At 30.1% G+C, this 10658-nt stretch overlaps 1 long non-coding RNA gene across 1 annotated transcript; it reads left to right on the top strand.

The window, feature by feature from the left end:
• Positions 1-7320: 7320 nt before the first annotated feature.
• On the top strand, positions 7321-10272 carry LOC114258969 (uncharacterized). The gene is made up of 2 exons (XR_014330136.1): positions 7321-7537; positions 9350-10272. It is a non-coding gene; the product is annotated as an uncharacterized LOC114258969 (long non-coding RNA).
• Positions 10273-10658: the final 386 nt, after the last annotated feature.

Below are 10658 nucleotides of genomic sequence, written 5' to 3'. Positions count from 1 at the left end.
TGATGTCCTCTTTGTTTAATAGGATTGAAATTTGCTCTGTATTCTACATATGGGTTTTGACTTTTTTATTATTTTTTGAGTTTTATATTTCAAATCCTACTCAATTTAAGCAAATGGGTTTCAATTTGATTTTTTTTTTTATTATAAAAAAAATGGTCTTGCTTTGATTTGGTGGAGGTAGTGATTTTTGTGATCCTAATAGCTATTCGTGCTCATGATTGAATGATTTTGAGTTTTTTATGCATAACAAAAGCTTGAGTTACTGTGAAATCTCATCCTCCTTTTTGTTTTTTGAATTTGAATTTGAGGGCTTAGCTGTGTGTAAGTATTTACCTTCACAGAGATGTATGAATTTGAATAATAAATGATGTTTCCTTAGCTGGGTAGAATCTGATAGGTGGTTTCATTTTCTTTGAATTTTTATATCCATATTTTGTTTGTCTTTTTTTCTTTTTCATATATTAAACCATACTCAATTCAAGCAACTGGGTTAGAATTGAATTAGATTTTGTTTTTCTCAATTAGCTTGGTTTGAATTATTATTTTTTTTTTTTGGTGGTTGGTAATTTCTGATGCTCTCACTGATTCTGTATTCATGTGGCTTCCCTTCTTGTAAAATAAGAAAAGAGAAAGAAAGGGAAAAAAAAAAAGTATTATTTATTATGGACCTCCTAGTTACACTGCTCTGTTTGTTCTCCAAGAATGTGACAGTCATCAAAGTAAGGCTGATTTCTGCAATGGTTTATATAGATGCAAGATACTTAAGTTTGATAAGGAATTTGTGAATTGTCTTCTTCATCATTGTCATTGATCTACAACTCAGGAGTTTTGGATCTTTCCTTTTTCTATGTTGAGAATCTCATCAGTCATGCTGATCAACATTGACTTGTTGTCAAAGTAATAGCTTAAGAATGGTAGAAGTAGTTCCAAAATTACATAAAAAGTTACTTGAATATACCTGCTTTAGAGTGTGAAAAGCATATTTTTTCGAAATGAATGGATATCCATTATTCATTTTAAAGCTCAAAGATGTTGTGCTGTATTTTTTCTTTGGGCCTCTTTATGTTCTGAACAGTTAGGCTTTCCCTTCTTAGACTTTTTGGTCAATTGTAGCTTCACTAGTGACTTAAACTGCCAATATAGCCTCCTTATTTACTGAGCTTTTTTACTTTGATAATCCTGGACAAAATTAATTTGTTCAGAAATAGACAGTTGATGGTTTGTGGCTGTTATGCTGGAAAATGGAAACCAGTTCAGCTTACATATTCCCATTATGGATCGAACACCATTTACAGGTTTCTGTCCCTCTTAATTTGATGGCATCAGTACTTTTGTTGGATTGCCCTTTTACAATGATGGTCTCTTATGCCGCTGCTGGGTTTATTTTGACCTTCAAAATGGCAAAATGGTGCCTTTAGTTATCTTAAGTTCTTAACTGAATTTCACTAAGAATGTAATAATGCAGTCATAAAAGAAGTGTCCAAATTCAGGTACATCTGGATATCCATTGGGAACTGGATATTTACATTTTTGTGCTCCCATAGTTTGGAGTGGATTTTACTTTGGTCCTTATAGTTTTAATTGTAATGTATTGAACTTCATATTTTTTAATCGGTTTCAATTAGGTCCAACTGTTAATTGTTGTTAGCGATTTGGATGCAAAAATACATGTCAATATCAAATAACTTTCTTTGATCATGTGAAGCTCTCATGAATCTCACGTGGATCACATGGAACTGATGTGGAACTCAAGTGTATTTAATTCTTGTCTAAATTCTTAAGATGAAGTTGACAATTAAACTTAATACACACAACAATGTGTCATACTTGAAACTATGAACACTAAAGTGTTTTTTTTAATAAAAATTATATGGATGCAAAATTTGATTTACCCTTCGAAATATAATGGCTCAATATGCATGAAACTTTAATTTTATTGTATGAATCCATAATACATTTGAGTTACTGATTTCATTTAATACTAAATCCCCCTTTTACATGATTCCTGGTTTCCACATATGCTTTGCCATTCTTACTACTTTGGACCTTTATTTAGTGCTTCTGGGACTGTAGAGTAAAGTTTAGAAGAAAGCAAGCTGGGCCATTTTCAAAGTGCATAAACAAAATTTGTATACTGTTTGAAGTCATTGCCCTTGCCATAAACCCTGTTTACACTGACAGTGGGGGGAGAGAGAGTCTTATTTAATTTTGGGTGAATTACAGTTTGACCCTCTGACTTTAATTGAATTCACTTTGTTTCAATTACATAAACGTGGTGGTGATTAAAATTAATGGGTAAAATTTATCTTGTGATAGAAACTGTGTTTGTTTCTCCCATCCAGGTTAAGTAATGGGGGATTTATTGTGAGATCAGAGAGAATGGAAGCTAAAATGATACAATTATACAAACAGAGGTGATTCTGTCTTACCTTAGGAAGCAAACTGCAAATGCTAAATTGTTTGCCTTCTGAATATTCATTTCTGCCCTTTAGTATGTTCATCATTACCAGCTTGAATATAAATTTCAGTTTGTCTATAAATTTCAGACTAAAATGATTAGTTTATTGACAAACTAAATGGTGATTTTTTTACTTCATTAGTTTGGAGAAACTGACACTACAATGTCAATAAAATGACTTACTTTATTAGTTTGGAAAATGACAATATGAATCTGAGTTTTGACTTATTGCAAAAAGGGTGTGGAGAAAATGCTAACCCTTTATTAGTTGTTATAGGTCTACCAAAATTCAATCTTTTAAAAATTAAAACTGAGATCCATTTTTTGACTGACTTTGTGATTAAGTACATTAAATATATATTTCATTAACTTAAATGGAACATAATGATTTTGGATGCTTTTCATGCCCTAATTGTTTCTTCAGAAAATAAATAAATAGTCTGATTCCAATATCCCATCAAAACACATTCATCCTAAATCATCTAATTAATGACACATTTTTATATACAGTTGAGGATCATGATGGTTTCATCTCTGTGTCTTCAGGGATTGTTGATTTTTGGTAGCTTATGGATTGTTTTGGTGACTGCAATTTGCATTTCTGTTTCCAAAAACTCGATTAGAAAGGCCATGAACGTATCTGCACAGATTATCAGATTTGGTGCTGTTCTATGTATACATTTTTCATTTTTGTTCAACAACTTTCAATTCCTTGAATTTTTTTCCCCTTTTCCCTTTTTCCATTTCACGCAGAGAATATCTGCAAAGGATGCCCTTAATGCTGAATATTTTTGGACTGACCCCTTACCTTGCGATCCTAGAAGGTATGTCTCACATCTTTCTTCTTAGCTATGCTGCATGAATTTTACTTACTTATTCATTGTACTGAGGAAAAGATTTGGTAATAATCATATACCTTCAACAAGACTTGGAAAATTCAGTCATAGTGTGCCAAACCTTCTGCATTTCATATGTTTACACCTCCAATTGAGGTTTCCTGAAGCCTCTCTATTAATATTTTGACTGATCTCCGCTTGTCAAATAAAGGTGTCTCAGTTTTGTTTATATTAAATTAATTTCCACCTGTTCTTTGATTGCATAGTTTGCCTGATGGTGTCTCAGTTTTGTTTATATTAAATTAATTTCCACCTGTTCTTTGATTGCATAGTTTGCCTAAATATGAATCATCACACGAGTTCCAGACAAAGAAAAAAAGGCAGCAGCAGCGACAAAACAAAGAGATGGCAAAGAGACAGAAATTGCAGCACCCACAACAACATGCTAATCTGATTGCTTGCTTTTGCAGGCATGATAAAGAAGGGAATGCTAGATTTGTAGTTTTTGAGTTTGTGGATTATGCTTTGCATCCTTGTCCAGTTGTGTGGCTCAGGAACACAAGTTTTTTGATGAGAGCAACATCTTGAGAATGAAAGTGGTTCAGATTTGGACACTAAGGATGTTGCAACCACTGTTTTCTTAGGTAGCTATCATTTTAATCTTTTGACAAATGGCTTTACAGTGTAGGCCAATCTGCAGAAGTTCACCTGGATTTGGGATAAAGGTTAATTGAGATCTGGGATGGAATCTCACCCACAACTTGATTATAAATGTTCTGAGTTTGTCTCATTGTGTTGATTTATGGATTGACAGAAAAAAAAAATGTGGATAATTTGTTCTGTATACAAATTATATTTATTTAGATATTGTTTGGAATAAATCCCATGCAAGCTATGGAACTGTCATCCCACCCAAGCTTGTAATTTGCTAATTCTTTATTTAAATACAACTGTCATGTTAGTAGCTAAAAATTAAAAAAAAAATGGAAAAAAAACTTTTGGATACTAAATATTTAGTAGCTAAAAATAAAAATAAAATAGAGAAAAACTTTTGGCTACTAAATATTTAGTAGCTGAAATAAAAAAAGACTTTAGGCATCAAGAATTTAGTAGCTAAAAAAATAATAATAATAAAATAAGATGGAAAAAAATACCCTTTGGCGACTAAAACTTTGGTCGCCGTAGATACTGCAAGTTTTGGCGACCAAAGTTTTAGTAGCGGAAAATAAAATTTTTGGCGACTAAAATATTGTTTTTGGCGACTAAAACTATTAGTTGCCATTTATAGGACTTTTGGCGACCAAAAAAAATTTAGTCGCCAAAACCTTCTCCGACCGTTTTTCCGCGACAAATCTAGCGACCAAAATATTTAGTCGGGAAAAGGCTTCGGCGACTAAAAACCTTATTTTTGACGACTAGAACTTTAGTCGCCAAAAGTGCATCTTCTTGTAGTGAGTTATTTCGAGTTCACATTATAATTATCTCAATACTAAGTGAATCTAATAATTTTTATATTATTGTATTGTATTATTTTCAATTCATGTCTAGTAAATAGTTAAAAGTACCAAATGTACAATGAGATTATAAAAAAAAAAATCACAGTTTAAATTTCATAAAACTAATCTCGACTAAATAAAATTAGTCATTAAATATTTTAACTTCAACTCAATTACAATTTCTTTTCGTAAAAAAAATAAACCTTATTATTATTATTGTTCTACTTTTCTTTGCTCATAATTTTGTTATGAGTTTGGTTTGGTGAGCTGTTGATGGTGGGCCTATATGTCTGCTAGTACTCAAGTTTCGTTTGGCAAGTTGGGTTTATAGTAAAAAAAAATGTAATATAAATTATTATATTGTTTTTTTTATTTTCTACATGTATATCTTTTTTAAAAGTTAACAAAAATAATCAATTTCTAAGCAGGACCTTAGTGGGAATTCTAAATTTGATAGACAGAAGGTTTACCATGGCACAACTCGATTAATAGTTGGAGTTCTAAATTTGATAGCCAGAAAGTTTACCATGGCACAACTCAATTTGGAATTACTATTTTTTTTTTTTTTGGTTTGGAAGGGGGGGTAGGGGATGAATTCACTTATTTAGAAACATGATGTACAATTTTGAGGGTCGTAGAATGCTTTCTTTAAGGTAAAATTTGCTTGCACTCATAAGAGTTTGCAAAAGGGTTCCTAGCAAATCGCCATCAGTATACAACGTCATATAGATAACAATTCTTGAGATTTTCTTAGAACATTCTTTTTTTAAAAAAGTATGTTAGTGAATACGAAATGGGGAGGAAAAAGATGAGAGAAAACAATTTTGTAATAATCAAAATGTTGGGTCTAATTTGTAGCGTTGTTTTTTCTTTTCTTTTCTTTTTTTTTCCTTGAGGAAATTACCTATCAAAGAAATTTTTAAAAATTAATTATAAAATCAATGAAAAAATTATAATTTTATTTTTTAATATTTTATAACGTTTATCATTAATTTGAGAATAATTATTCAAATCTCCACTGAAATATAATTTTCCCTTCTTGTTTCAATAAAGATTTCTTTTACTAATTGATGCATACATAATTAAGATGTGCAAGTCAATTTAGGAAGTCAGACTTCAAACTAGATAAATAATTTTAATTCACTTTATTCGACTAAAGCATCACTTGAAATGGGGTTACTAATATATACAGTGAAGATCTGGGTTTGATAGATCAACTCATAAGATCCAAAACTTAGTGAAATTGAGGCCCACCACCACTAGTGACCCAAGATAAAGATCTTCTATAAAAGGTCAAGATATGGACTATAAACCCTAAACTCTCTCTCTCTCTCTCTCTCTATATATATATATATATAAGTCTACACATCTAACAAATGCATCAAAAGGTTTTTAGCCAACACTACACCGATGCCACAAAGACGCAATTCACCTTCTCTGGCAAGTTATCTGATCAAATCGAGCCATTCAAATCTAATTACTATCACTAATAAGAAAAATAGTATTAAAATATCAAAATAAAATAAGTAAATAAACAAACAAAAAATGGTTTATTACAGTTTTTACCCATAAAATATCATCAAATTCGTTACTTTATTCCTAAACTATTAATTGAGTCTACTAAAGTCCATACAGTAGATAAATCAAAGTCTATTTAGCACATAAACTATCAATTGAATCTATTAACTACATAAAGTATTTAATTCAAACCTATTTAATCTTGAAAAGATTATAAAAATAAAATATAAACTCATAAGTATTATAAATGTGACGACCTTATCACGTATAATAATTAGCATCTAATTAATTAAGGAGATTTGAATTTTAATTGCCCATTATTCTGATTTTATTTGGGATTTATGAAAGTTGTGGAGGCTGATTCGTATATGATTTTATTGAGGATTTATTTTGGGATTCGAAATTAAAAGTCTAAATGGCTGAAGAGAGTATAATTGGTGAATTGAATTATTTTAATTTCGCGTATCGGACCATATGAGAGTTTAATTAAGTATTTGATTCAAATTTGTAAAATTGAGATTTGATTAATTGGGTCTGAATTAGAGTTAATTAAGTTATACAAATTGAAAATTAAGATTATTATGAATTAAATTTACTTATGACGGTCCAATTTGAAGATGCAATTTATTGACAGAGATTTTGAGTTTGATCTAAAATCGGAGGCATAAATGATTTGAGGAACCAAAACTGAGGATGGAAGTAAGTTTAATTTAATATTTAAAGCCTTTTGGGAGTTTGATTAAAAATCTGATTCAGACTAATAATTTATATATAATTAATTAAACTCTAATGGAAATCAAATTAGATTAATTACATTATGTGGGGTTTATGATAAGTTAAGAGTAATTTAATTATGTGCTAATCAAGACTTAATTGGGTTTAATGGGATTAATTAACCAAGTGTTACTTGTAATTAGTTAAGATTAAGTGGGTTTAATTGAGTTAATACATAATTAGCCATTAAGCTAATCTTATTCATTTATTAATCAAAGAAAAGTGTAGATGACTCTAGAGTAGTGGTGTGTGAGTGTGTGATATATGTGCTGAAGCCTTGGAGTCTAAAATATAGAGAAAGAAAGAGAGAAAGCCGTGAGAGGCAGAGACAGAGAGAGTCCACGAACCTCAGAGACAGAGAGAGTCCACGAACATCAAGAAATTGAGAAGGAAGAAGAGAAATTGAAGGGGAAAACTCATGAACTCATCAAGGAACTCAAGAATTTAAGCTCTAGGTAAGCATTTCACCCTTAATTTTTGTAAATAAGACACCCCATCACACGAATTCAAGGAAGAACTAGAATCAAATGCATGCAATTTGGAGGGATTGAAGAATTAATTCAAGAACATGGTTAAGATTAATAAACATGAAAATAATTTGGGTTTGGGAACCTCGATATATATATATATATATATATAAGATGTGTATTTGCATGCACCATGAGTTTTGAAAGGATTTGAGTCAATTAATTTCATATTTTAAAGAGAAGAAGGAAAGAGTTTTATGTGTGTCACGTTCATAAAATTTGGAGTTAATCTTAAAATTAGACAAGGTTGTGATTTTATTATGAAAATTAGAAATTGGTTTAATTTTGAATTCTAATCCATGCATGTAACTTAATTTAAAAGTGTCATTCAAATTAAATATATTTTGGAACATCTATGATTATGAATTAAGTTGAGGTTGCAAATTGAGTTAAGTTTAAGATTATGGAAATAAGTTTGGAAAGTAGTTAGTTTGAGTTTGATTTTGTCATTCTTCATAAATTTGAAACTCAACCTTACATGTATCATGGAATTTCAAGGTTTTGAGATTTTAATTCATGTTTTATGAGTTTGAATTTGGATTTGATATGAGAAAAAATAATAAAAATCTAAATTAGGGCAATTCAAGATTTTAATTATGGTTTGAACTTATTGGTTAGATTTTGATAACTGTTTCATACGTGCAAATGATTTTCTAAGAAGTTTATAACTTTAATTTCATGTTTTGAAGGAAAATAGAAAGAACTTGAAGTCAATTTTATGTAATTAAAAAGAAAATGAGGAATTGGAGCTATGCTCAAATTTATGGAAATTAATATAAAAATTAATCACATTGAATTTCAATTGTACGTGCAGTATGAATTTTTCAAGAATTTTGAAAGTTTAATTCATTTTTTTTAAAAAATTTGTGGGTTTGAAATTGGATTTGATATGGAGAAAATAAATTAAATCTAAATTTGAACAAATTTGGAAATAAATTATAATTTAGATTTGAGAATCAAAAATTAGTTTGATTTTGATTTAAATTTCTTACATGTAAATATTTTGAAAAGGCTTTTTAGCTTTAATTTATGTTTTATAAAATAAAGAAGAAGAATGTTAGAATTATTATATTCATAAAATTATTGGTTTTAATCTTGATGATCAAAGATATTTTTGTATTAGAAATTAAAAAAGTAGTCATGGGTTCATCTTTATTAATAAAATTACATATTTAAATTGGTTCATGCAAGAGTTTAAGTTTTGAAAATGTGTTTGGAAATTTTTTATTGATTTTGAAAGCACAGGAAATTTGCTAGCCGCTCGAGCGGTAAAGTCACCGCTCGAGCAAACATTAAGGCCAACTAATATTTTTTTACAGAGCTTTGCAGACCGCTCGAGCGACCAAAGGTCCGCTCAAGCGAAGACCCTATTTTTAGCATATTTTGAAAAATTGCATTTAGTTCACATTTTTATTCTCATCTCTTTCCAAAACATTCTAGACATGATTTATGGCTCAATAAAGATTAATAAGTTAACAATCAATATTAATTAGTTGATTAAAGAATAAGTCATTAATTTAGTAGTACTTGACTAAGAAGCCAGGTAAAGAATTGGTTTATTTAGAAAAAAATAATTTAGTAATGAAAGAATATGTGAAATGAAAAACCAATTCATTTGAAAAAGAAAGAATAAGCATAGTAGAACTTCGGACTACTTAGACAAAAAAAGAAAAGAAAAGTCAAGTTCGATCAAGGAATTGATATTGTATTTCAATGTGTATATGTTATGTGCTTGTATAGGTCACACGCTATTGTCTGCCTGATTTATCTGATCTGTCTAGCCTGTCTGATTTGCTTCTGCAGCTATCTGTAAGTAATAACTTAGTAAAACTATGTTTAGGTTAAATTATTTTCTATATATGGAATAAGATCTATTCTGAAATGCCATGTTTTATATTATGAGTGATTGTCCAACCCTAACAAATGTTTGTGGTATATATGCTATGATTCAAGTATGCTATCTGTACCCGGACCGGATGTTTCTTATAGAACTGACAAGCTATCTGTACCCGACTGGAGGTTTCTTTACGGAACTGATAAGTTATCCGTTCCTAGTCCGGAGGTTCCTTTATGGAACTGACAAGTTATCCGTACCCTGCCGGAGGTTCCTCCATGGAACTGACAAGTATGATCTATGATACTCTGTAAATGATTTGTTAGCGTTAACGGATGTACTATGTAAGATTAAGCATAAACTCTTATTTCTGTATATGATTTGAATATGAATATGAATATGAATCTGTTTCTAATTGAAATCTGAATATGCATATGACTCAGTTTCTAATAAGAATCTATTTTTGATATAAACTCTAATTTCTGACTCTATGATGAACATCATTCATTAAAACCCTTTACTTTGTTATTATTCACTGGGCTCTAGCTTACTGTATTATTTATATATGTAGGTGATCAGGCGCGTGACCAAGCTTAGAGGCGTCTGCTTGGAATCTGCTTTTGTCAGCCAACTTATGTGCCTCCCGTGGAGATTCCGGATATGTCAAATGGTTATGGCTATGTGATTAAAGTTTAAGTTTTATTTTCTTGATTGGTTAAACAAGTTTTTGTTTATTTTGTAAATAGGGTTAAGTCCCTTTTTGTCTAGCCTATATATATATGATGATGTGTAAATGTATGAATGTAAAGTTCAAAATTTTTCAGTCTCATGTAAGTCTGTACAGCTCAATGGACGTTATATATTTGCTATCTGCTTCTGCTAGCCCCTAATATTATGTTAATTTGTCTCAGAGGCCTTCGGTAATCTCAAGATTACTGGGCGGTTACGATGCTAAATCTATAGGGGCAGGTTTAGGTCGTGACAATAAATTAGTAAAAAATCATACTTAGTTAAAGTTTTATTTTTAAAAAATCTTAAATTTTTATTCTTTTTTTGTAAAGTTGGCGTAAGTTATTCTGTTGAATTTTATTTATAAAAGTAAGGGTAATTATCTATAATATTTTCCTACTTATCTTTTACAATGGCTACTTGCTTGTCTTTATATAGTATTATATGTCATAATTTGTTTTATGAAATCTACATGATTGTCTTTAA

The sequence above is a fragment of the Camellia sinensis genome, chromosome 5 (assembly GCF_055761805.1).
Source record: "Camellia sinensis isolate YWXY chromosome 5, ASM5576180v1, whole genome shotgun sequence".
Lineage (NCBI taxonomy): Eukaryota > Viridiplantae > Streptophyta > Magnoliopsida > Ericales > Theaceae > Camellia > Camellia sinensis.
The sequence above is the reverse complement of the archived record's forward strand: the minus strand, read 5'-3'. Positions and strand labels throughout refer to the sequence as shown.